The sequence below is a fragment of the Mustela putorius genome, unplaced genomic scaffold (assembly GCF_011764305.1).
Source record: "Mustela putorius furo isolate JIRA1106 unplaced genomic scaffold, ASM1176430v1.1 tig00000095_pilon_pilon_pilon, whole genome shotgun sequence".
NCBI lineage: Eukaryota > Metazoa > Chordata > Mammalia > Carnivora > Mustelidae > Mustela > Mustela putorius.
Genome location: NW_025421280.1, coordinates 39,706,874 through 39,733,513, shown reverse-complemented (window position 1 = coordinate 39,733,513; position 26,640 = coordinate 39,706,874). Strand labels below are relative to the sequence as shown.

The following is a 26,640-nucleotide window of genomic DNA, read 5'->3' as shown; positions in this document are numbered from 1 at the left end:
CCTAGCACCGCCTCCAGGAGCTGCCGGGAGCATCTCGGAGACCTGCCGGGAAGGAAGCCTGCTGGGCCCAGAGACACGACGCGCATCTGACCGGGGGTTAAATTTCCCACGCCCGGACGTCAAGCCACCTGCGCCCTCCACCGCCTGGCGCAGACGCTGTCTCCCTTCTGCAGGGGGGAAGCTGCGGGCAGGAAAGCACACTCTGCAAGGAACCCACGGAGCGGGCGGGCAGGCGAGCGTGGGGACACCCCAGGCCCGCCCGGAGCAGCTGAGCAGGGACCACTACGCGATGCTAACGGCGTGTGCCGCCTCCGACGGGATTCTGGGAACCTAAATGAATCCCAGACACAGGGCTGCGAGGCAGAAGCAGAGGCTGATCTCGGTCTGGGCAGCAGGCCACCTTTTCCTGGACTAGAACGGCCTTTTATAGCGCGCGTGGTGTTGGACGACCGGGAGGGGTCGAGGGCAGAAGCCAGAGCCAGATGCAGGGCGCGTCGGGAGCGGCCGGACCGAGGCGGAGCCCAGACCCTGGGCTCTGGGGCGGGCGCTGGGCGCAGCAGAGCCGAGACGGGGAGGGCCCGAGGTGTCTGCAGGGGTGAAGGCACAGGGCCGGCCACACGCTCCAGGAGGCTCGTGCATGGCCCACCCTCCTCGCTTCCGAAGAGGGAGAAGCCGGGCACCAAGGGGCAGAGCTGAGGTTGGAAGGCGCCCTCTGTTCTTCCGACTCCAAGCGGCTGGATGTGGATGCTGGCGGCTCCCAGGGCTGCGAGTGCCGGACGGTTCCGGGCTCGGAAACGCAAGCCCAGAGCCGTGTTTCCAGAGCCCAGAGCGGGGACGGAACAAAACCAGGCCGGAGCAGCTGCGGTGTTTCGGAGGGTGATGTCGGTTTGCCTGTCCTCCCTGTGCACAGGGTTCTGAGTTCCGCACAGGGCACGGGCTCGGGGGAGCTCAGATGTCTCGGCTGCTCCATTTCACAGGTGCAGGAACCGAACACAACAGTCAGAGGCCCCTGTTTTGAGCGGCTGCAAGTTCTTGACCCCGTGCCTCCGAGCCGTGGTGTGGAAACCTTTCCACACGACCCCCCATGTCGCACCGAAGGGGTACCCTGCATTCAGGGACGAAGTGTGGCCTGTCAGGGTGCTTTTCCCAGAGACACAGGACAACGGGGGGAGAGCACCATTCACGGTGGGTCCCTGCGCCTCAGAAACAGTGGGCCACGAGGTCCCAGGACAGCAGCTGCATTCTGGGGGTGCATGAGGTACAGCTACGGAAATGCAAACCCCTTATGCAGCCCAGACTCGCTCCTGCAGCTCCTGTAACAAATCACACAGACCTGGTGGCTTAGAAAGCGGACGTTCGTCTCTGCAGTTCTCACGGCCAGAGCCCAAGCAGGGGCTGAGGTCAAGATGTGGCGGGGCCACGCTCCCTTCAGGGGAGGGTCCTTCCTGTGTCCGCCAGCTCCTGGGGGCCCAGGCGCCCTGTGGCTTGTGCCGCATCCCCGGTCACTGCCTGTGGTCACGTGGCCTCCCCCGAGTGTCAAATCTCCTCCTGCCTCCGTCTCGTAAGCACACTTGTTGACTGCATTTAGGGCACGCTGGGAAAATCCCTCCGTCGCAAAGTCACACCTGCAAAACACATCCTACCAGGGGCCACATCCCCAGGTTCCACGGACTTAGGACCTGCTGTCTCTGGGGGTCTTCCTTCCCCAAGCACTAAGTCTTTCAGGGCCCGCGGGCACACCGGAAGAGCTCCCGTGCCCCGCAGCCGGGCACACCGGGTTTGGGAGCCGGGAAGGTGGCTGCGGACGTCCACCGGCAAAGATGGGAAAGCCCGGACTGAACAACACTGTGACAGCGGCCGCTGCCCCACACTCTCCGTGGGCGTCGGCCCATGTGTCCTCGGTGTTAAAAACAGTCAAAGGCAGCAGCGTTTGTTAAAATGAAGTTGGGAAATAAAATCCGCCTGGAGTCTGGTTCCCGCGGGGGCCCGGGCGGGCCCCGCAAGCCCACTGGGAGTGCCCCCTTCCTGCTGCACTGAAACAGCCAAGCCGGCACAGAGAGTGTCCCCATCAAACACACGTGACCCGCTTCCTGGGGAGCAGCCCCAGGGTTAGCAAAACCCAGAGCCGCAGCCGACAGCAGCACCACCAGCTCCCTCCGGGCCCGCGGCCAGAGAGCACCCGGAAAGCTGGCGGGGGTCTGGGACGCCTCCCGCTCACCGGGGGCTCACCACTCAGATGGCATTTGAGAAGAAAGGTCAGGCACCGCCTGGCGGAGGGCTCTGGGTGACAGAGCAAACCGCACGGAGTCACAGCGATTGCAGGTGGTGGGTGGGTGGGGCTTAGGAGGGGTGCTAAGGGGGAGGAAAACCGAAACAAGAGACTAGCGTGATTCAGCACAGGCCCCGCCCACACACACACACACACACACACACACACACACACACACGAGCTGCCCTGGGAGAAACAGAAACCCCGACACCCTGCACGGAGGATGCGAGGCTGAGACGGCAGACGGGCCCGGCAGGCTTTCTGCAGGTGCACACACTTGTGCACACACACACTCGCACACACGCACACGCACGCGCACAGGGGCACGGAGATCCTGGCTGAGGCGCACGGGCAGGCCGGCGCCGTGGGAGCCAAGGGCACAGCACGAGATCTCGGTCTGTGCTGCGAGACAGGCGGCCGGCCCGGGTGTCCCCCGGAGCAGGCACAGCCGTGCTGTCTTGCACACACCCCAGAGCCCAGAGCCGGGACCCGGGCAGAGCTCCTCGCGTTTCCAGCCGCCATCCTGGCCGAGGAGCTCCAGGCCGCCCCCGGCATCTCCTCCTCCTGCGGAGAGCCGTGACGGCGAGCCCCACAGACCCTCCAGGGGTGAGCGAAAGTGCAGACCACGGCGGCCTTGGGTCTGCAGTTTGGGGCACGGTCTCGGTCAGCACCAAGGCGCCGTCAGACGGCCCCAGGCCTGGGAACGCGCTGAAACCCGTGGGCCTGATCGAAAGCTGCACTTCCCTCTTCTGACTTAAGAACTTTTCAAATTTTTATTTATTTATTTTTTTAACTAAGCTCCACACCCAGCGTGGAGCCCAACACGGGGCTCGAACTCACAACCCTGAGATTGTCCAGGCCTACGCCGAGATCACGAGTGAGATGCTAACATCCACCCAGGAGCCCCTGCCTAATTTTTAAAGAAATTCAGATGAGAGTCGCATGAAACAAAACGAGCCACTTCACAGGGAACACCTCAGCGGCACTGACGGCATTCACAGAGTTGTGCAACCAACACCTCTACCTGTTCCAGAACATTCCATCGCCCCAAAAGCAGCCCCGTCCCCACCTGCATTCCCCTCCCCCAGCCCCCGGCCCCATGAGCCCCCTTCCCATCTGTGGAGGGGCCTGGTCTGGGCGTGTCACACGCGTGGACTCACACCCCGTGGGGCCTCCTGTGTCTGGTTCCCTCCCCGCGCATCGCGGGCTCAGGGTCCGTCCCCAGGGCCGTGAGTGGGGAGGCCTCGCTCCTGCTGGTGGCCGGGAACACTCCCGTGTGCAGGTGAACGTGTCGTGCATGGTGGCACCGTGATCGTCTCCCCGTTCTGGCTCTGGTGAACTGTGCCGCTGGGAACACGCGTGTGTGCGTCCCTCCTCACGCAGCCCTGCAGATTCTCTGGGGACCTCCTAGGCCTGGAGCTGCAGGGCCAGCGGGCTCTGTCTGTGGCTCCGCCGTCCCGCCAGGGCCCCGAGCAGGCCTGGAGCTGCACCCTGCACCCGCCCGGCGTCCCTGCGGTGCAGCCGCCTGGCGTGGAGGCGCGCGTGTGTCCGACAGGCGGGTCTGCCCGCCCTCAGGTGACGGCCGTGCGGATCCTGCAGGCAGCGATGAGAGCCGGGCCAGAAACCAGAGGGACGCCAAGACCCAGCCGTGGAGGGAGCATGTGTTCTGATGCTGTAAAAGAGCAAACGCACCGAACGCAGCACGAATCACACGCTGATATCCGGCATCCCGGCGGGACGGTCAGCGTGGGCTGAGAGCCACACTGGAGCCTGAGCCTCGAGGAGGACGGGGCCGCCCGCCCCCGCCCACACTCGGTCCTCACTCTGATCTGGTTCGTCCTGGATGTCCTCGAGGACGTTGAATTATTAGTGCAAGTAACAGACGTGTTCTGTTAAAATGTCCACTTTCACATAAAATCACATTTGAGGGGCGCCTGGGTGGCTCAGTGGGTTAAAGCCTCTGCCTTCAGCTCAGGTCATGATCTCAGGGTCCTGGGATCGAGCCTCCGCGTTGGGCTCTCTCTCTCTCTCTCTCTCTGCCTGCCTCTCTGCCTACTTGTGATCTCTGTCTGTCCAATAAATAAATAAAAATCTTTAAAAAAAAAATCACATTCGGACAAGCTGGAGAGCTGGAGTGAGCGAGCTGATGCTAACATGAATGTTCTCTTTCACGCTAAACTGCTATTTACTTGGTCGCCGAGGTTCTCCCTGTGGTCTCGGGCTGTCCACACATGACCCAAGACCAGGAAGGACCCGCACAACCCGGAAGGCCCTGCAGGAAACGAGGCGTTGTCTGTTGGTCCCGAGGTGGAGGGAGTGGGCGGGGCCGCTGCGTTACTCTTCTCAGCCGGTTTCCCCGACGATGACACGAGCTTGTGACAAAGCCTCTGCTGCCGGGAGGGCAGGTTTTCAGTGAATGTCCACCTCTGCTCAGCCTTAGGCCCCCCAAATGCGTGCAGCAGGAGGCGCTGTGCTGGTGCGGGTCCGTGTCCCTGTGGACACGTGCGGGAACAGTCCTGCGGCGTGCGGAGGGGAGGGGAGGAGGCCACCGGCCGGCCCACGACTCGGCAGGGCCCCCTCGGGGAGCTTTTGGCCACGCTGCCACCGGTGGGGCTTCGAGGAAGCAGGTCAGCGCTTTCTTCGGAAAGGATTCGTTCTGCAGATGGCACGGGCAGGATTGTCCCCCGGCCCGGCCTGGCCCGGTCCGTGCCACCAGCCGGGTCTGCGTCCGTCCTGCACCCGGCCCTCTCCCGCTGCTCGGCCCGGGGGGGCTTCCGGCCCCCAGACAGCAAGCCGGAGGTGCCACGGTGCTCCTTCCCAGCCCAGAACGGGAAGTTCTCTGGAAATGGGGTGGTCGCAGGCGTACTTAGTGAAGGTGAGGTCAGTCTGGAGTCCGGGGCGCCCAAAGCCCCGCCGGGTGCCCTTATAGAAAGGGGACATGTGGACCCAGACAGGCAGGGAGAAGCCCTGTGAAGACGGGACCAAGATGCGGGGGGATGCTTCTCTGGGCCAGGGCACGCCGAGATGACCAGTGACACTGGTGTGAGGCGGGGGAGGCTGGGAGAGGCTCTCCCCCAGCAGGAACCGCCGTGGGACACCTCGGACCCCAGAGCTGGGAGAGGATACGTTCCGTTGTGTCAGCAATAGCGCGGCGGACCTCCCCCCAAGGAGGCCGAGACACGGGGCCCAGGGTGTGCGCACCTGTCTCCTGAGGGCCCGTGAGACTCTGTTCCCAAAAGGCCGCAGAAGACAGACACTCAAAGCCAGAGCCAGGCGGGCGGCCGGCCCAGGACATCCCGGGCCCTGGTGGCATTTCATGCCGGTGTGAAAGCAACGCAGGGCGGGTCCCCTCTCCCTGCCGGGCCCCCCACCCCCGCCCGGTCCCAGAGGAAGCCACTCCGTCCAGTGAGCTGGCCCCTGGCGGGAGCCCCGACAATGCCGTGGGAGACGATGACTGGGAATCAGGATCACGCACGTCTCTGCACAGACTGACTCAAGGGGACAGGAATTCCGCCGGCGGGTGTCTAGACTGCGGCGGTGTTTCTGGGATGCAGGAACCGGAGCCAGAGGCAGGAGCCGGTGGGGTGGGCTGTGCTGCCACCTGGTGGCCACGGCGGCACAGGACCGAAGCGGGTCAAGGGGCCCGGGTGTGGGGGTCCAGGCCCTCCCGGGCCGCTGTATGAAGGGGTTGGCCACACAAAGCCTGCACTTACTTGCGGCAGGGGGAGACCCCCGGGTCAGGGCTTCCGCTAACCCCAGGGGCCTGCGCTCCGCGACCACCGGACTCCTGAGGTCCCAGGATGCCGTGTACACTCGGTGGGGGTGACTCAGACACTGGTTTCTACGGTGGGACCCTCGGGGTTTGTTGCGCATCTAGTGTGAGCAGGGACTTATTCCCCCAAAGTAAGGAATGCAGGGTCCCCCCATCCTGGCGCCGCTGACACGGCGGCAGGTTATTCTCTTTTGGGGGCGTCCCGGGCACTGTGGGTGGTTGGGCATGCCTGGCCCACAACCCCTGGATGCTAGGAGCACCCCAATCGGGACCCCAGATGCCTCCACATGGGGCGCCGTGACCCCGGGTGCAGTCATCCCGGTCTGAAACTCGGGGAAGGGTGATCACTCTTGTGGTTTGTTTGATTGGGACCAAATGTCCCTTCTTTGAAGCTGTAACGATCCAGGCAGCCCCCTGTCCTCCCGGCTGTGAGGAGCCCCCCATCAGGGCTGGGTGGTGTTGGGGGAGCACGGTAATGAGGGCTGGAGGAGACCCCTCCTGCTCGGCACCTGGCAAGGCGCGGCCCGGGCAGAGGCCCCTGTGCCTGGGACAGAAGCACAGGCACTCGCTAGGTCCACGGGGACAGGGGTGGAGGCGGGTTTCTCCCAGGAGGGACAGCCCACCAGGAGGGCTCACCTGTTGCCCCAAAAGTCCGCTTCTGGATTTTGTTTCCGAGGTCCTTAAGCAGGCTCCTGCCCCTCCCAGCGGCACCCGGACGCAGACACACGCGGGGCTTTGGCGGGGGGTGTCGCGCTTGCCTTCATGGCCCCTCCCACCCCACGGCGATAGGGTCCTTGATGCTCTAGAACTCCATCTGTGTAAAGGGGAATGTAAACCAGGGGTTTGTTACTCAACGTTCACTAACATGTTAGTCACCTTTCGTTCACTGAGTTTATTGTATTTTTAAAGATTTTACTTATTTGAGAGCAAGAGAGAGCATGAGCTGGCAGGGGGTAGCACAGAGGGGGAAGCAGGCTCCCCACTGAGGAGGGACCGATGCAGGGCTCGGTCCCAAGACCCTGAGATCATGACCCAAGCCAAAGGCAGACGCCCAACCAGCCGACCCACCCAGGTACCCCCTGTTCACTGATTTTAAAAGAAATTAAAATCAACACCCTTTGGTGGGCCGTGGACCGACTCTGTGGGCTGTGGGTGCGGGGCCTCCCCTCCCCCAGGCTGGGTCTGGACGTGCCCAGCTCCCAGGCGTCTGCTTCGAAGCCTGGGCCCAGTCTGGGGTGCTCCTGCCCCCTGGGGACATGGGACAATGTCTGTGGAAACCCAGGGCTGTCCCTGGCCTCGAGGGGGTGGGGCCAGGGATGCTGCTGAACCCCCACAGTGCCCAGGACGATCCCCAGAGAGTGAATGAGCTGCCCTGTAGTGCTGAGAGCCTGGGTGAGGCCGGTGAGCTCAGATCCAGGCTGGGGGGAGGGGGGTCGGCTGCTGGACTGAGACTCCAGCCAAGAGCACCGAGGGCGGGCAGAAGGCTGCGGGTACAGTGACTTCTAAAGCAGCGGCACAAAGACCACCTGTGGAGCCACGTCCCCCCCTGGGCACACCCCAGGGCCCCCGGGAGGTGAGGGAGCCAGGCCTGGGACACCGGGAGCCGGCGAGAGCCAAGGAGGTGGGAAGGCTTGCACACAAGCCGGCTCACAGACAACAGATGGTTCTGGGCGTCCCTGCACAAGGTTCGGGGGGGGTTAAAACACACCTAACAGAAAAGCTACCATTTTACACTGTGGCATCTGCGCAACCCACATCTCTATCTAGTTCCCGAACATTCCATCTCCCCAAAGGAAACTCATCCCCGTCGGCCATCACTCCTCCAGCCCCCAGCCCCCGCGAGCCCCCTTCCCATCCGTGGAGGAGCCTGGTCTGGCCGTGTCACCCGCGTGGACTCACACCCCCTGTGGCCTCCTGTGTCTGGTCCCCTCCCTGAGTGTCGTGGGCTCAGGGTCCGTCCCTGGGGCCACACGTGGGGGACACTGGGGTTGTTCCTGCCTCATACCTGTCCCTGGCCTCGAGACGGTGGGGCCAGGGACCTCTGCTGCTGTTGCACACGCGTGTGCAGGCTTCCATCTGTGCCCCTGTTTTTTCCCCTTGGGTGTGGATGCAGGTAACCCCGTGTTTACCTGCAGACCGTCTTCCACGCGGCCAGCCCTCTCCTGCGGCCCATGGGCCGAGGCGCACCACCTTGCCTCACAGCGGCACGGGCCTGGCCGCATGGAGACCCTTGAGAAATGGGGGGCTCCTGCCCCCCACCCTTAGAGGGCACCCCGGAATGTGGTTACGCCAGGCAGGCAGGGCCCTGCTGAGGTCTTCGTGGCGGGGTCACCGGCGCCAGCTCAGGAGCTGCCCTGAGCGGACACAACGTGACCGGAGCGTTCTGAAGACCCGTGAGCAGAGCCCGCGCTGACAAAAAGGAGCCAGAGAGAGCACGGGGCTGCGGGCCTGGCTCCGAGCCTCAGTTTCCCCGCTGTTGTCACGGCGTCGGCCACAGTCTGGTGGCTGTGACGGGGCGGGGGGTCATCGTAAGAGAACACTGGAGGGTGCTGGCAGGCGAGACCCTGCCACAGGCGGGCCGCCCAACACGTGAGCACGCGGGAGCCGCCGCGCACTTCAGCCCAGGGTGCTTGAACGCAGGGCCCCCCCCCCCCGGCACCGGCTCCGCGGACGTGGGGGCAGCTGTTCCCTGCGGGGCGTCCCGGGCACTGGGGGGTGCCGCGCAGCAGCCCTGGCCCCCCCTCCTTCAGTGTCCCCCGTTGTGACAGCCACACACATCATCAAACATGGCCCCGGGTGAGCCCCCTGCGTGAAGGGATCCCATCGACCCCGAGGACTTCGGCGGTTCCATAATCACCCGACAGAAAGCCTCAGTTTGGAAGTTTGCCTCGAAGACAACTCAGCGTCGCATGTGGTGGGACCACGACGGGTCCCTGTGGGAAACCCTCTGACTCAGAGGGAGGCAAACCACGGCCGGGGGGGGGGCGTACGTGTCTTTATAAATAAAGTTTTATTTGGCACACGGCCCATTCCTTTCCTAGGGCACAACTGAGTCGTCTCGACAGAGAGTCTGGCCCACAGAGCCGAAAATACTCACAAGCGGGCCCTTTACGGAGAAGGTTCGCCACCCCGATCTCGGCAAAGCTGAACGGACCCCACGTCCTAGCAGGGCAGACACACGCGCACGCGTCATCCCGGCCAACAGACGGCTTCACCTGGAGGCACCGGGGGACCAGGAGGGCAGCTCAGGAGGACCAGGCGCAGTGGGGAGGGGAGGGGGCTTCCGAGATGAGCCGAAGAAAAGAGGTCTGGCGGGAAAGGGACTTGCCCCAGAGCACAGATCCTGAAGACAGGGCGGGGGGTGTGGGGATCTGGAGGGAGGGTGGCCCCCGGGGCTGCTCTTGCAAGTGTCTGGGAAGGGGGCGGGTGAGCGGACACTGTGAGGCGTCTGGCTCTAGTCCTCAGGACATGGGGGGGGCATGCTGCCCGGGGTGGGGGGGGCACGTGACCCGACGAGCTTCTGGGGCTGCCTCTGCCTGCCGCGAGCCGGCCGGCCTTTCCTCCATGTGACACAGCCCTGACTCAGCCGGCCTAGATGGTGGCCGGGAAGTGGGACCTACAACTGCTTCTGGGTACTGGGACAGATTCGCAGGAGCTGACCTCTCGGCCTGTCCCCAGCCCCGCCCGGCGCTTGCTGGAAAGGGCACCCTCCCCCACCCCAATCCCCCGGCTCCCTCCCGGGTGTAGGCGAGCTTCCTGGAAGCCCCAGGCACACAGCCAGGGAGGCCACCGCCACGGGGCAGCCTGCTGACATCCTGCCAGACGGATGCAGCAGGTTCCTCGGCTGCCATGGAAGCGCCCCGAGAAAATGCCACAGGTCTCAGCACCACGCCCCCCACCCGGCTCCTGCCGAGGACAGCGGCTCCCGCTCACCGGGGCTCCCCATTCAGCCGGGCCCCTGCTCACACAGCCTACCCCACTGCCCCGGGGCCCTGCTCACATGCCCCCACGCCTTCCCCCGCTCACACAGGCTCCCAGCTCACACTGGCCTGCCCCCCCACTGCTCGCCGGGGTGCAGGAGCTCCGGCCCCGCACCAGACCAGAAGGCATTCCCGCAGACAGCAAGTGACCCCGTGTCCCCGTGACTCCCCACCCACCACAGAGCGGAGGGGCCTCACCCTCATCTCGGGGCTGGCAGGAGGCCCCTGCGCTGCGGCATTCTCCGGGGGCATCTGGGCACTGCGGGGGCTGAGCAGCTGCCGGGGCCCCATCCCTCAATGCCAGGACCACCCCCAGTTCCCAGATGGGATGGCCCCAGATGTCCCTCCATCACTGGTTGTCCTGGAGGCAGAACCACCCCCACGAGACCCCCTGGCTCCGTCTGGTGCTGGACCCGTCTTTGGGAGTGGCCGGTCAGACCCGCCTTCAGGGGCCCGTGACCGAAGGGGACGTGGTTGAGGAGCACAGGGAGGAGCCAGGGGCCGTCCCGGGCCTGGGCTGGCGTGTGCGGAGCTCTCAACACAGACACATTTCTGGCTGTCCGGTCCTTGGAAAGCAGAGCTCCCAGCCCCCCTGCACCCTGGCCCAGAGCCCGCAGAGGCTCCTGGGTCCAGCAGCCTTCCTGGCATTGCTGCGGTGCTGGGAAAGCGACCCAGCCCGGCCCCAGGGGCGGGGCTCCCTGCCTCCTTTGTCAAAGGGCCGGGACCAGGGGCGGCTCTCACCTGGGCTGACTATCCTCAGAGGACATCTGTGGTGGTCACACTGCGGGTGCTCCTGGGACTGAGTGGGTGCGGTTGGGGACGGTGTCCAGGACGGCCCTGGACGTCCACGGTGCTGAGAGGCAGCCTCCCTGAGTTCAGTGTTTGGAAGAATTGAGTCTGATGCCTGCTCACACTAGACACCAGTGCAAAGGCCCAGAGGTCGGAGGGTACAAACCAGGGTGAGCCCAGGGTCCCTCCCCTGAACTCGGGTCATAGACGCTGTCTGCACATCAGGAGCACTCTGGCTGGGAAGGAGAGAGAAAGGGCAAGCCTACAGCGGCCAGGCAGGGCAGGGCCTGTCTGGGGGGACGGGGCTTTGCTGACATTGACCCCAGGGTTCTCTTACAGCCAGTGGCATGAAGCCGAGGTCCAGAGCCGTGACCTGGGACAGGACAGTGTTCCCAACCTCCTGCTGGTCAGCCCAGGGCAGCACACGCACACACAGAAGCCTGGGAAGCAGAGTGGACAGTGGCCAAGGCCGGCAGCGGGGCCTCGCCCCAGGGGGAGGACCGGAGGCGGGTGCTCACAGACGGCCAGAGGGCCCTGCAGGGGGAGCCCAGCCCTCTCCTGACGGCCACCACCTGGCTGACCCGGCAGGCCAGGCCCCTGGGCCCGGAGGGCCATCCCGTTTAACAGTCTGCATTCCCCGTGATTTGGGCACGAGGGGCCCGCGGGGTCTGTAACCTGTAGCATGGCTGGTAGGTGAGGGAGTTTCTGGGGTGCTCCTGGGACACTCCAGATGCCGGTTTGGGCAGATGGCACCTGTGAGGGGGACACCCGAACTTCCCGGCAAAGAGCGACTTGGAGTCCCACCGGAGCACAAGCCCAGCTCTACACCTGTGTCCAGAGTGCGCAGGGACTGGACCCAAGTTTCTTCTAGAGGATTAACGCAGGGTCTCCCCCAGCACTGCTGACACGGAGCGGGCTGCTCCTGTGGGGACATGCTGGGCACTGTGGGAGCAGAGCACGTGCCCGGCCCCACCCCCGTGATGCCAGGAGCCCCTCCGTTGTGACAACCACAGATGTCCCCAGACCCTATCCGCTGTCCCCCGGGCAGAAATGACTTTCGCTGAGAACCGCTGGCCTGGACCAGGAATTGGGCTTCTCCAGGGAGGCAGAGCTGACCCCCCGTGCGGCGGCCCTGACCCTGTCTCGGGGGCCGGGAGCCTCGGGTCCCCGTCAGCCTGTCAAAAGCAGAAACCAGCCCCAGCGGAGGGCCATCCCCAGGGCACCTGGCTGAGTCTCATGACCGTTCCTGCCCAGCCAGACCTGGCTCAGTCCCCTTCTGCCTCCGGTGCTCCTCCCTGTCCCTTGGGGTCTGCATGGACGTCCCCTCCTTAGAGACCTCCCTGGATCCCCGCCCCCCCCGCACCCCCCCCAGGTCCGGCAACCACGACTGTCTCTGGTGCGTGACTGGCATTGGGTCAGGACTCGCCGACTTGCGTGGCCTCTGGTTCCCTCGTCTGCCCCCTCGGCTCCTCCTGTGGGGACGCCCAGTCCCAGGACGGACGTCCCCCACCCTCCCCTCACTGAGGCCACGGCACGTCCCCTCGTGCTGTCCCGTGTTTGTTTGTGTTCGCCCCATGTTTGCAAACAAAGTTTCCCTCGGGAATAATCTGGGATTTGCAGAGAAGTCACAGAGACAGCAGCAAGAGTCCGGGCCGCCTCCCCCCGCACCGCCCACGGGAACATCTTCTCTCCCAGGGCCGCCTCCCCCCGCGCCGCCCACGCCCACGGGAGCATCTTCTTTCCCAGGGCGCGGCTGTCGCAGCTGGAAGGCAACACGGCCACGCCGGACGCAGAAGCCACTGGGTCCCTCACGCCGCCCCCGCTTTGCCGCGGGGACCCGCACTGGGCATGGCCGTCCCGCTCTGTGGTCTCCTCCTAGGTCAGGCCCCACTCTGGGGTTCCCCCTGCCACGTTCACACCAAATCTGCTTGTTTTTCAAACCGCGGTTACTTTTTGTTTAAAAAAAAAAAGTCACTTAGCACGTTCTTCTTTCTAAGTGAATTAATAAATATTTAAGTCACTTCTCAGCTTTGATTCCTGTCTAGTGACTTCCGGTGGATAAAACCTGCATAAAACAAACGTCCTTGGAGCTCTCAGGACCGAGACTTTGAGACTCTCCGTCCTGAAGCCGGGGCGTAGAACCACGGGTCGCCCCGGGACAGCCCCGAGCCCACGGGGCGCAGGGAAGGGACCAGACACAGGAGGCCGCGTGGGGTGTGAGTCCACGCGTGCGACACGTCCGCGCCAGGCCCCTCCACGGACGGGAACGGCTCCTGGGGTCCGGGGGCCGGGGACAGAGGGGGAGGATCGCTGAGGGGGCAGGGTTTCCCTCTGCCGTGATGGAATGTTCTGGAATGAGATAATGAAATGGTTGCACAACATGTAAAGGTACTAAAACCCACCCAATCATACACCCGAAGAGGGTGACCCGTACAGCGAGGGGATTATGTCTCAACAAAGCTGTTCTAAAAACATTGTTTTTACGCCGGTCGAGTTAAGAACACAGAGCTCACAGGCCTGTACTTTGGCTCCTGGACGCCCCGTTTCAGCCACACCCGCCGGGTCTCGCTCGCTCTCACTGCTCCCGCCCTGGGATCCGGCCACAGACAGGGACGGGGCTCCCCCACCCCCCGACCCCCCAGAACCGGGTGCACCCCCAGGGGCCGCTGAGTCGCCGGATCCACATGACCCACAGAAGGGAAAAGTCCAAATCGTTTTCCATCCAAGCCAACGAGAGAGCTCGCCAGCGAGAACGCGACACTTTCGGGCCGTTAAAAGCCAACACAAAGCGGCACGTGGCCAGCTGGGGCGGGAGAGCGCGGTCCGGGGCGGGGGCTGCGGTCTAGCCCGTGCTGTGTGCAGGAGCTGCTTAAGAAAGACCTTTTAACAACAAATAAATGAAAGCAAAAGCAGAGATTTCGAGGGGACGTCCCAGGGGTCCGAGGGCTCCCAGGCCCTTGGTGCCTGCCACCTCGGGGGCCCTGGGGGCTTCCTCGGGCAGTCGGCAACCCCAACCGGGAAGCCGGTGCTGGGCACGGAACCCACCTGCAGGGCGGAGGTTGTGGGCCACGCTCGGGGCGCTCTGCGCGCCCGGGCAATCTCTCCCTGCTGGGCCCACCTTCATTTATAAAAGGGATCGTGATAGAGGGGCACCTGGGTGACTCAGTGGGTTAAAGCCTCTGCCTTCGGCTCAGGTCATGATCTCAGGGTCCTGGCATCGAGCCCCGCATTGGGCTCTCTGCTCGGCGGGGAGCCTGCTTCCCCCCTCTCCCTCTGCATGCCTCTGCCTGCTTGTGATCTCTGTCTGTCAAATAAACAAAATCTTAAAAAAAAAAAGCGGGGAGGGTGAAGGATGGGGGTGAAGGTCAGACCACAGCTCAGCTAAGTGACTCACACGCAGAGACAACTCTGTGCCACTCTGCAGAGCGATGGGGCCTCCTCCTGGGGAGACCCGACCCCCCCTTACCTCCCGCACAGCCTCCCTGACGGAGGCCTGAGCTCAGCCCCCACCTCCCCCGGTGGATTGAATAGCGTGTCCCCAGGAACCTTAGAAGGTGACTGATAAGCTAAGCGGTGTCCCCAGATTCCCGTGTTGAAGCCCGAATCCCCACTGGGACTGTACTTGGAGATGCGGCCTTTAAAGATGTGATTAATTTAAATGAGGTCGCAAGGGTGGCCCGAGTCCGACTGCACCCCTGCAGAAGGGCGGGGTGAGACACAGACGCGCACAGAGGGACAGCCCGGTGAGGACACGGGGAAGGGAGGCCAGGGAGAGCGGCCTCAGAAGACACCCTGCTCTCGGACCTCCCGGCTCCAGGACCCTGAGGTCACAGTCGTGGTTTAGGCGGCCCCGTCGGTGGGAGCAGGCTCTGTAGTGACCTTATTGGAAGAGACAGACGGTCTCTGTGAGTCTGACTGGTTACGTTAAAATGAGACCGTGCAGGACTGGGGGGGCCTGACCCGAGCCCTGGCGTCCTTATCAAAAGAGATAAGATAGAGATAAGATAGAGATGCGATAAAAGGGGAGAGGCTGAGCCTGCAGGGACAGGGCCACAGCCCCGCGGTGCTGCCCCCACCCCCACCCCCACCCCGGAGCTGGGAGCCGCAGAAGGACCCTCCCCTGGAGACTGCGGCGGGAGCAGGGCCCCCCCACACCTCGACCCCGGACTTCTGACCCCAGAATGTGCGAGAAAGAGGTCCCGTGGTTCTCAGGCCCCTGGTCTTTAGTCTTGTTACAGTGACCCCAGGACACGGGCACATGCCTCTCTGATCTCCCCTTTTGCCCACAGGAGGCAGCTCCACGGGCCCCGCGTGCCAGAAACCGCTGTGAGGATCTGAAGGGGACCCCGCCTCAGGTGACTGCCGGGGGTGCCTTTTGCAGACTGCCTTTCTCTTTCTTTTTTTCTTTTTCTTTTTTTTTTTTTTCAGATTTTATTTATTTATTTGACAGACAGAGATCACAAATAGGCAGAGAGGCAGGCAGAGAGAGAGGAGGAAGCAGGTTCTCTGCTGAGCAGAGAGCCCGATGCGGGGCTCGATCCCAGGACTCTGGGATCATGACCTGAGCCGAAGGCAGAGGCTTAACCCGCTGAGCCATCTAGGTGCCCTCTCTTTCTTTTTTTTTAGAAAAATATTCCGACGGGCTGTATTCGTGCACTCTGGCCGCTCTCACAGAACAGCACAGACAGGGCGCCCTAGCGCCCAGGCATCACTTCTCATGGTTCGGGAGGCAGGAAGTCTGAGATCATGGGGCCACAGGTTGGTCCCTGGTGCGGATGCGCCCCCCGCCCGGTGTGTCTGGGACAGAGCGCCCTGATCGCTCCTCTTCACCTTACCAGGACACTGAGCCCACCACAGGGCCCCACCCTCGTGAGCTCGCCTGACACCCATCACCTCCCAGACCAGCCCGCTGGTATGGCAGGAATCTGGGGAACACAAGCATCCCGCCCCTAGCACGGGGGCACGTTACCGTCATCAAACACCCACGGCGCAGAGGCCCGGGCCTGGGCGCCGATGGGCGGGCCCGCTGCGGCTGCGGCACCCGGCAGGTGAGGCCCCTGGAGCCTGGCCGGGCCCCCGGACTGCCCCCCCCGAGCCTTTTCGTGGCTTCACGTTAGTGCTCCCGAGGGGTGCGCGACTTCACCCTGCAAAATCCAGGGTCAGAAAAGGTGCCTAGGAGCGGAGCACATCCAGAGAAGACCAGAACCCGGCGATGGTTGCTTCCAGGCGGAGGCCGAGAGCACAGGGGAGGGAGACGTCCTTCTCGCCCCACGCTACGCGCACCTTGGGAACCTGCAGCCCACGGCATCTTTATTTGGGCAAAATGTCAATTTTCCTTTCTAGGGGTGTGGGAGTGCAAACCAGGGTCGGGGAAGGAGAAGCCACATCTTGGATCCTGCAGCTCCAACTGGGCTCCCCTGTGTCTCGAGGGGCGGGCAGGGGAGCTGCAGGCTGGGGTGGGCTGTCAAACCAGGACAAACAGGATTATTTTTCCCCAAAAGAAGTGAAAACAGCGACTCAAACAGGCATTCACACCCCCGTGTTCCCAGCAGCACATTCACAACAGCCAATAAAAACGTGAAAACGACTCACACGTCCACTGACGGGTTACTGTGGTTGGTCCATGTGCGGGAACACGGTGCAGCCTCAGGAAGCGGGGGAGGGGGGGGGACCCTGACCCTGCCACACGCAGAGGGACCCTGAGGACACCAGGCTCACAGACAGGAGCCAGACCCAGAAGGACCCGTCCCGCAGGACCCCACTCCCAGGAGGGCCCCAGAGGAGTCCCGTCCCTCAGACAGAGAGGAGGGGGTGGGAGTGGGGGCTGGAGCGGGGGTGGGGAGTCCGTGCTTCGTGGGGACAGAGTCTCCGTGGGGGGGGTGGAAAGTTCTGGAGACGGAGGGTGGGGGGGTGTGCTTCCCGCCGCAGAGCTGTGCGCTTAGAAATGGTTAAAGTCATGAATTTTACGTGTATTTTACTACCAAAGAGAGAATGAAAGAAGGTGCTCCAAATGCTCAAGAGGCCGTCTCTGTCCTGGTTTTGGCGCGCGGTGCCACACGGCCGGGACACAGGGTGGCCCTGGCGGCCTCGTGGTGCAGGTGGCTGTCCCAGCGCGGTCTCCGCTGGGCTCCCTCCCGGAGGCGGCAGAGCAGCTGGATTCCTGAAGGGTGCAGGGACCACCTCTGCCGACCTTCCCGGGAGGAGCCAGGAAGGGGAGCGCGGACGGCGGGCCGGGACACTCAGACCCCCCCCACCGGCCCGGCCTGGCCCGCCCGTGTCCCAGGTGTCCCAGGCCTGGAGAGGTCCATTCCGTGGGCCGGGCCGTTCCTGCCCCGAGCACGGGGAACGAGGTCAGCTCGGGACACGGACGACCGCCCGGCTGCCGTCCGCCCTCATGGACGCAGGCCAGGCCGCTGGGGGTGGACCCCGTTCGTTCCTCTCGCGGGGGCGCAGCTCTCGGGCAGGGGCGCGCTCTGTCCACGTGGTGCTTTCTTTCTCATCCTCCATTAGAGGGAAGGATACCCGGACGGGAGCCGGGGTTCAGGGCTCGCTGCCCACCTGCCGAAGGGCCTGGGGCCTCGCCCTCAGTGCCCACGTCTCCTCAGATCCAGAGAAGCCGGACGAACTCAAGAGGCAGAGTCCAAAGAGGAAGGGCTTGGGGAGGTCACGTCTAGTGACCACAGGCTAAGGGACGTGCTGCTGCCAGTTCACCCAGAGCCCCGGCCTGGGGAGCGGGTTCCCTCGACTCCTAGCAGCGACCCTGGGTGTCAGGGCGGTTGTCACCCAGCTGCACCAAAGGGAAACTGAGGGTGGGGGCAGGTGCCTGCCTGACCGAGGGTCTGGGAGCTGGGAGGGGCTGAGCTTCCTGGGCCCGGCTCCAGCACCCACCCCACCCCCAGCCCCCCGGGCTGGCCTGAAGCCCACAGGACTCTACCCACCACCGCTGGGTGGGGGGGACCGGGCACCGTCACCTTCTCTGGTTTCCTAATCTGGAAAACAAGGGCAGCTCGTCGTTGCCACAGTGGGCCTGGAACCCTCGGGATAATGCCCGAACTCTGCTCCGGGCCTCCCCTCCCTCAGCTTGTGCCCCCAGGTCTGGCACCAGCATCCACTGCTGTGCACCTGGAAGGTCCTTTGGCCCCAGTCAGCTCCAGGGCATCGCCTACCTCAACTCAGACATCACCTCCTCCAGGAAGGCCTCCCTGAGCACCTGCTCTCACTCTCTAGCAGGACTGTAACCATCAGTTTGCTCAATTAGGGTCTCGCCCAGGGCAGTCCTGCCCCAGGGGACACTGGTGACGTAGGGACATCTGTGGCTGTCATAACTGGGGAGGGGCAGCAAGTGGGTGGGGCCAGGATCCTGCCTGACCCCCACCCGCAGTGCCCAAGGCACAGGCCGGTGTCCACGGTGCCCAGGGAGCCAGCTGGCCTGGCTAATGGTTTGCCAGGGGGACGAGCCGGTGTGACCGCAGCCGGCACCCCGGGTGCTGCCCGCGAACTCCGTGTGCCTGTCCTCGTGCCCAGAGCGGGCAGCCCAGTGCCAGAAACACCCGCCGGGAGTGCTGCCAGGCCTCGCTCTCTGTTCCTCGGCTGCTCCTGGCTCCGCGAGCCCCACATGGGCTAGAGGGCGCCCGGCTCCGAGAGCCCGCCTTGGCAGGGAGCAGAGGTCTGGATGAGCAGGAACATGAGTCAGGAGCCAGGGACAGCATGTCGCGCTCCAGGAAGCTAATGAGCTCAGGGCTCAGCTCCGGAGATTGATGACTCTGCCGAGGAAGCCGCATGGGATCATTACTCCTCCCGGGCTCTGTGCCCAGTCCCCGACGTGTCACCGGGCCCGGTCTGACCCCCCTCTCGGGGCCGGAGGTCAGGTGAGGACCAGGCTGGAGCCTTCTCTCCATTGTCCACACATGCACAAAGAACCCGCGAGCAGTCAGGCGAGATGCCTGACCAGGTGGAGCCTCCGATCCGGCCCCGGGGATGGACGCGGCGGACCTGAACGCCATAAAACACGACCATGTGGCCCCGGGCAAGTCACTCAGCTCCTCTGCCACTGTTTTCTCTTCTGTGACACAGACACGACGGGCCCTCCCCCACCATGCGCTTGCTGGTGGGGCTGAGCGCACACGTGCCGGGGCGGGACCCGGCCCCCTCCGAGCTGGCTCCCGGACGGGCACTGCTCCTAGCACTTGTGACACGACGGCTGGCTTCACGGCGGCAGTGTCTGCTCCTGCTCTTCCGTGTGTGTCTCTCTCTTCCGGTAACAAGCACACAACCATCTCCCTGTTTTTACAAGTACGCTCGTTAGCATGAAGACATCTGTGTCCACGTGCGATGGACGTCTACAACTTTTTCACTTTGCACACCCGAACCACTGGTCAACACGAACTCCCTGTCCCCGTCCTTCAGCCCCCCGCACCCACGAACCTCAGTACTCAGGATAAGCTTCTGGTCTCTTTCAAGAGCTGGCCTGATGAGGCCAGGCCCACCCAGGCACCATCTCTTCTGATGAACCTAGAATCAACCGATTAGGGGTCTTCCTGTATCTGCAAAATCCCTGTTGCCGTTTCACATCAGCCCAACGGCGAGAGTGGCATCCCGTCTGCCCCCAGGTTCCCTGCACCCGAGGAGCAGGGACCAGGCGGGGCGTGGACAGCAGCAGGCACCCGGCTGGGGCACCACCTTGGATGACAGGGCCCGCACGGCTACGGTCGGTACCGTGCGGAGGGAGAAACACAGAGCCCCGCCCCACGGAGCAGCTCCTACGCGGCAGACTCTGCGAGGCGCGGAGAAGACAGCCGAGGACTCCGGGCGAAGCCGGGGTATCGCAGTCGGTCGCCAGGGGTCTGGCAGGACGGACGGGGGGATGAGGACAGCCTCTCTCCCCTGGAAGGACCTAGAGCCCCTCACAGTCATTTGTGGCCGTCCTGAGGACAGTGGGCTCGGGGCCAGGCCTCCATGTTCAGGAAGGTCCGGGGAGCTGTGGGTGTGCGTGCCTCTAGGAGACGCACCTAGACTTGAACCTGAGCCTTCTGACCCACGAGGGCTTCTCCCCTTCTGCAAATGGACCCGCCGCAGGGGCCGGCTGCCTGAAGAGGGACGGGCAAGGCCCCCCTGAACGGGGGTGGGGGGGGGGAGCATGGCCTGGAACACTGGGCGGGGCACGCGGTGCCCCTGAGGCACACGCCCCCCTCTGCACACACGGGCAAGAGGAACTCTGTCCGCCTTATGGGCCTGATGGTCCTGCACACTCCTCAGCGGGGCAGGGCTGAATTCGCAGGTGTGGCCCACCCGAGGGAACCTTGGCCCACATGGTCCCCGTGCTGAATGCCTGGTTTTGCACTCTAGTGACCAGAGCTGCCCCCACTGGGGGCAGCTGGACGGAGGGCGCACAAGACTGTGCTGTGGGAGAGCTTGCAACTTCCTAGAAATCTGTAATTATCTCAAAATACAGGTTTTTAAAACATTGGGTGGAGGGGCACCTGGGTGGCTCAGTGGGTTAAGCCTCTGCCTTTGGCTCAGGTCATGATCCCAGGGTCCTGGGATCGAGCCCCACATCGGGCTCTCTGCTCTGCAGGTAGCCTGCTTCCTCCTCTCTCTCTCTCTGCCTGCCTCTCTGCCTGCTTGTGATCTCTGTCAGATAAATAAAGAAAAAATCTTTAAAAAAAAAAAAAAAAACATTGGGTGGAGTCCTGCGTCCGTTGTTTAGGTGTAAGTGGGACAAGCTGGCCGTGCATTCCCCAAACCCTCCGTGCCCCCAGCCCTGACCCTCGAGTCCCGGCCACACCCCCGGCTCAGGCCTGGCTGTTCCCGGACTCAGCTCCCTTCCACCCCTGTGTGGCCGACAGGATCTCGGCTCCTTGCTGAGGGCGCCGTGCGGACGAACCCTGGGTGCGGTCGGGGCCTGGGAACAGGATGAGATGCCATGCCCTGCGCAGACGACTGGTATGGAAGAAGGGGTCTGAACGACGGAATTAAGCCTCCACATCGGTCAACTCCGAGGGGAGAAGCCCTCGTGGGTCACCTGGGTGGGCCTGACCTCATCAGGTGAGCCCGTCAAAGGGTCGGGGACCTCCCTGACGCCAGAGGCTGGGAGTGTGAGGAGGCCACATGGCTACAACAGGACCCGAGAGTGGCCTCTAAGAGCTCAGGGTGGCCCCTGGCTGGCCGCCAGCAACACAAAGAAGCTGAATCCTGCCGACGGCCAGAGCGATGGTGGAGGCGGCTTCTTTCTCCGCCGCGCCTCGATGAGCACTCGGCTCTGGCCGAGCCCGGTGGGGCTCTGGATACAGCAGCTGCCACAGCGTCTACACTGCTGACCTGCAGAACCAGGAGCCGAACCAGGGTGCCGCGTGAGTGCGGTCACCCACCACACGCTCTGCGAGACGGCAAGCAGAGCACCCCGGGGTGTCCCGGCCACTGTCCCGGTCAGTCACGTACAGGGGACGCAGGGGACGCTCCTCTCGCTCAGACTGTCACAAGTCTGGGGAGCGGCGAGCCAGGAACTGTGCCCGAAGACCAAGACGGGTCCTACTAGAGGACATAGCGTCACCCTCCAAAGGCCTCCTGTCCGGTTATCGGCACACGGGGGCACCGATGACCATTAGAGACCACCGGTGATTCCGCCTGGGGCCGCTAGAGGCGGGCGCCCAGCGGCCACGGGCCTGCACTGGGTGCCTGGCAGGAGCTCTCGGACCCTCGGGTCCCTCCCTGCCTCCCGCTGCTGAGCACGCCGCAGCAGGCGCCTCCAGGCTATGCCTGGGCCCTGTCCTGCGCACCCGCTCTGCCCCGTGGACGCTGTGCTCTCTGTCCTGCCCCGGGGCTTCTGCCAGCAGCGACGAGCAGGTCAGCCCGGCGGGGCCCCGGCACACAGACGTTTGTGGACTGAGAACACGAAGAGAAACGGAAGGAAATGAGGAGGCGCCAACCCGCCAGCTCCAAGGGCATCCGCTGAGGGTGAGCCTGGGAAGACGCAGGGGCCCCGCTGCCCACCACGTGGCTCCTGTCCCCCTGCCCCCACCTTCCTGTCATACGTGACTGCCACCCTGTGTTTCGAGTCAGGAGGCTGCAGCTGGGTGACCACGACGGGCGCACGTGCGCCATGCCCTGCCCGAGGGAGGCTGACCGTGTGAGCAGTTGCCCAGCAACATCCCTGTGCCCACGAGGTGTGGTCTCCGACCCCGTGTGGCCACCGGGCTGCTCCAGTCCTAGTGGCCCCACGGAGGGGGCTCCTGCTCCAGCAATCCTCCACGTGAACCCGCCGGGGTCCTGACTGTCCAGCGGTAAATTCAGGTGGTGGTAGCACTAGCCAGCCCGTGAGACAGAACTTCCCAGCACACCCTGGCCCACAGGGTCCAAGAGACGGCAGGGGTGGAAACCAGGCAGTGGTGCACGTGGACACGACGGTGTGACCTTGACTCCCCCTTGGGGGCTAGACTCCCGGGCAGCGGGGATTCCTCCTCTCACGCTGGTGGACTTTGGGGCAGGTCACTCTCGGAGGGACATCCTGGGTGCTGGGAGGGGGGGGGAAGCAGCCTCCCTGGCCCCACCCACCTGATCATGATGGCCACAGACCTCCCACGACGTGGCCACGTGGCCCCTGGGTCAGCGCCTGCAGGGAGAGGGTTTTGGGCACTGTGGGCTGCGGCAGGGCCCCCGGTCATGGATGTTCCGTATGTGTTTTCTGCTGGGAAGGCGGCGGCAGCCCTGTGACCTTTCGCAAACAGAAGGTTTGAAGGTTCTGACCGTGGATCTTGGCAGTTCCTGCAGGAGAACAGCTTGTCCACAGGAAAACTGATAATACGGCGCATTTCCACACGCCTGGGACAGACCTGAAGCGGGAGCCGAGCCGGGGGAGAGCAGCGCTCTGCGGGGCAGCGGGCTGGACTTCGCTCCACAGAGCTTTCTGCAGACGACCCTGCAGACGCCCCGCAGCTCCCAGGAGAGCGAGGAGCCGTCAGAACAACACTCTGCTGTTGAAGGTCACGGAGCTCTTCTGCACGCTCTGCCGGGAGCAAGACTCCCGGGAAGTACATGTCCTCCCCCTCCCCCCGCACCAGGGACGTGGGGGGCGGGCCACTCTGCAGGGGAGTCCCAGGCACCGTGGGGGCTGAGCAGCATCCCTGGCCCCACCGGCTCGGAGCTGCCCCTGCCGTATGACGACCACAGATGTCCCCGGACGCCGCCCAGTGTCCCCGGGGGGCAGCATCGCCCTCAGTAAAGAATCACAGATGTAAACTGGCCTATGCAGAGTCTCATTTCCCCGGTGGCCCCATTTCGGGGGTTCAGGGCTGCCGGTAGTTCGTGCCCGCCGTGCCGGACATCGCAGCTCTGGGCACCGGATTCAGCTCAAAGACAATGCCCCATCCACGTGGCTAGCACCAGGCGAGGGCCGGAACACCGGAGCCCAGGTGACTCCCAGGCTGAAAGGCCAGTGCCCTCGGGGGACGGGGCGGCTGAGCTGTCCCAGGCAGCTGCCAGGCAGGAGGACGTGGGCTGGCTCTTCCGGGAGGCGAGCATCAGCCCCTCGAGCTTCCAGGCAGCGGGAAGACCCACCCGGTGGCCAGGATCCCCGTTACAGACACAATGTGACAGAAGCCATTAGGGCACGGTTCTCGTCCTGCCCTCAGGGGACCCCGGGCCAAGTCTGGGGACATCTGTGGTTGTTTTCACCACGGAGGGAGGAGCTCCTGGCGGCGGGTGGGTGGTGCTGATGGGGCCGCCCCCCCCCCACCAACAACGCGTGGGACACTGACCCCAGACAGTGACGGGCCTGATGCCAGCAGAGCTGAGGCGGGGGAACTCGCAGTGGCCCCCAGTCCCTGCTAGGACGTCGGCTCTGTGGGAGCCAAGGGTTTCGTCGGTTCTGTTCACTGCCTGGGCCACAGGCCTGGCCCAGGCACTCACCCAGAAACCCCTGCTGGGGGGGGGACAAAGTCTGTGGGAGGGCGTCCCTGTGCCCAGGCAGCAAGCTCCCACGAGAAGGTGTGACAGGGACCGACGCTAGGCCACACGGGCCGCAGGGCGACACGGCCAGAGTCCAGGCCCTGGAGACCCCGGGGGGCTTCTGAGGACTGGTGCTGTCCATCCAGGTAAGCCCCTGAAGGAAGGGCCGCGTGGGGCAGGAGCCGGCAGCCGCTGCTCCAGAAGAGGGAGGGAAGGCTCCAGAAGCAAGACTCAGTCTTCGCGCCGGGGCTGCTGCGGCCAGGCTGCCCACCCCTATCCGGGGCCTTCGCTTCTGTGCCACGGCCTCTGCTCGGACCACAGGGTCGCACCCAGATCCAGGTCCCCTGCGCCCCCAAGGTCGCAAAGTCAGCAGTTCCCTCCCCCCAGTGGAAGGGGCCAGCCATCCGATGCTGGTCCCAATCGGGGAGGTTTGGGATCTGTTGCGGGGACGGTGAAGGGGCCTGGGACAGGGTGGCCAGGGGACTCCCGGGGCTGCAACATCCTGGAGGACGGGGCAGGGTGGTCACGGCACTCCAGGAGGGACGGGCAGACGGCTGGAAACACCCCAGGCCCGCTGCCCCTGCCGGCACCTGCCCCACCTCCACGCACACCCGGCTCAAGCCCCGCCCGCGGGCCTTCTCTGCCCCCTCGTGGCCACCAGGGGGAACAGCAGCACCCCGGCCCGAAACCCCTGCCCGGCACCCTGGGAGCCAACGCCCCCAAACTCCTGCTCACCATTCGGCATGTGCTGGGCGGCTGCTTCTGCCACAGGGGCAGGCGGCGGTGGCCTTCGCTCAGCGACACCCGGCTGCTTGGAGGTGGGAAACCCTGGCCGGGCTCTGCTTGTCTGTCCGCCACAGATGCCTCCCGCAGCGCCTGACAAGCAGGTGGTCCGCGAGGGACCAGTGAGCCACAGCGGAGCCAGGCAAAGCCTGGTAGTCGCCCTCCGAGGAGTCCCTGCCGGAGATCCCTGCCAGGCCCGCCCACCATGCACCGGCTCAGGGAGCCACTGCGCGCCCCTCCACCAACGTCCGCCCCTCGCCACGCTGCGCAGCGTCCCCCACCCCAGCCCGCACGGCGTGGGGTCAGACCCTCAGTGAGTCTGGTTCCGGGACTGAAGTGGAACAAAACGCAGGTGAGTCGCTCTCTAGCATCTTGAAATTTGGGGAAACACCAAAGAAAGCCCAAAGGCGAGCGCCAGTGTCCTCGGTCGGTAGGAGAAAGCCCCCGGCGAGGGCAGGGGAATGACCGGCTCAGAGAAGTATTCACAGCGGGGGGACGGACACCAGCCCGTGTCCACGCAGAGAAAGACGGAGAGGTCAAGCACCGTGTGTGAAGAGCTGAAGAAGGTCACCGATGACGGGGACAGACCCACACCGGGGCAGTCCGCGGGGGCACCTGCTTACCGAAGGCACGGCTGGGAGAATGCAGAAATCCCGCAGCCTGACCGGCAGCACTGGACGTGCCCGGCTGCTCAGACGGCCGGGGAGACGGCCCTGGAGACCGGGCACGTGCAGAGGGCAAGCGGCTGTCGGAACGGGAAACCAGGGCACCCCGATTCTCTCCCTCTCTCCCACGCACAGCAAACCTACGTGCGGGAGTTCACCCCCGACGACAGCCGGCCCAGGACGCACAACGCTTGCGCGAACACATTCATCACAGAATGTAAAAAGAGAGAGGGAAAAACAGGAAAATAAACATCCCTACAAACCAATTAAATCCACTGTACAGTTATTTTAAAAGGAGTGACTAACCAGTTGCCTGTGATGTGAAATGCTGAGCCAGCATCAGGAGAGGTTAGGGAAACGCAGGCTTCCTGACAAGGAAAGCAGCCCAGCAAGCAGAAGGAGCACGTTAAAGAGCAAATCCTATTTATCCAGAATCCCGCGTGTGGACGGAACTCACAGAAGGATGGGGGAGAACGCTCACCAAGACGCCGGCACGCCGTCACCAGGTGGGGGCTCTAGCGGCCTTGCTTCTCCTTTGCCTGCATTGTCCCTTCTACGGGACATCTGTCCACCTCCACCCGGCCGGCTGCTGGCGGTCTCCAGACACCCCTCTGTCTGGCAACTCTGACACGGACGCCACATGGAAGATCATCTGTAGGGGACCCACTGGGTACCCACACGTCACACCCAGCCCAGGGCTCCCATCCTGGCTCCTGGCCTCTGTCCCCAAGGACGGCGTCTCTCCTGAGCGAAGCCAAACCACATCCTCTGCGCCTTACTGAGGTGCACGTGACAAGCCCTAGAACCCGTCCGCTGGGCGCACACAAGGCCAGGAGTCCCTGGTGAGGACGCCAGCCACCGCCCCCCACGCAGTTCCCGGCGCACACTCACAGCAAGGCCCTATTCCCCCCTCAGGCCCTGGTGGCCAGCAAGCACCTTCCTGTCCCTGCAGACGGGCCCTTTCTAGAAGCTGCGCAGAGACAGACCCATGGGATGTGCTTCTCCAGGGTCTGCCTCCTCTTCTAATGTTTTCTCATTTAAACACGTGCACACACAGTTTGGGAACGTCCAGCATTATGAAGACACCCGTCCAGCGTTCCAACGTCCCTCACACGTGCCGGTGAATGAAACACAACAGCGGTCGAAGCTCCGTCAGAGCTCCTGCTGGACACCCAAGTTCACTCTGAAGACCACCGGACAGAGAACACCGCGCGGCAGCGGCAGAGCCCTTCGTGGGCAGGCGGAAGGGGAGCCTGGGGCCACCGCAGGCCGCTCTAGCCGCCCTCGGTCCAGTGAAGGGTAAAAGCCGCTCAACACCCATGGGGCATGAGACCAACAGCCGGCCCGAGCTCAGAGGGCATCCGAGCTCAGCGCAGGGGCCTCCTGAGGCCGCGCAGTGCCTCCCAGTCGCCAGGACCGGCACCAGGTTTGAGGACCCCG

General features: G+C 64.2%; 1 protein-coding gene across 3 annotated transcripts in view; it reads right to left on the bottom strand.

Moving 5' to 3' along the window:
• Positions 1-26,640, bottom strand: part of GNG7 (G protein subunit gamma 7) — a 113,908-nt gene that overhangs the window by 55,889 nt on the left and 31,379 nt on the right. Inside the window, exon 1 of one of the 3 annotated variants that reach the window (XM_013048712.2) lies at positions 6,678-6,833. The exons of the other annotated variants lie outside the window; for them this stretch is intronic. The gene's annotated coding sequence lies outside the window, so the exon portion shown is untranslated. Of the gene's footprint in view, positions 1-6,677; positions 6,834-26,640 lie in introns of those variants that run through there. 3 annotated transcript variants of the gene reach the window in all.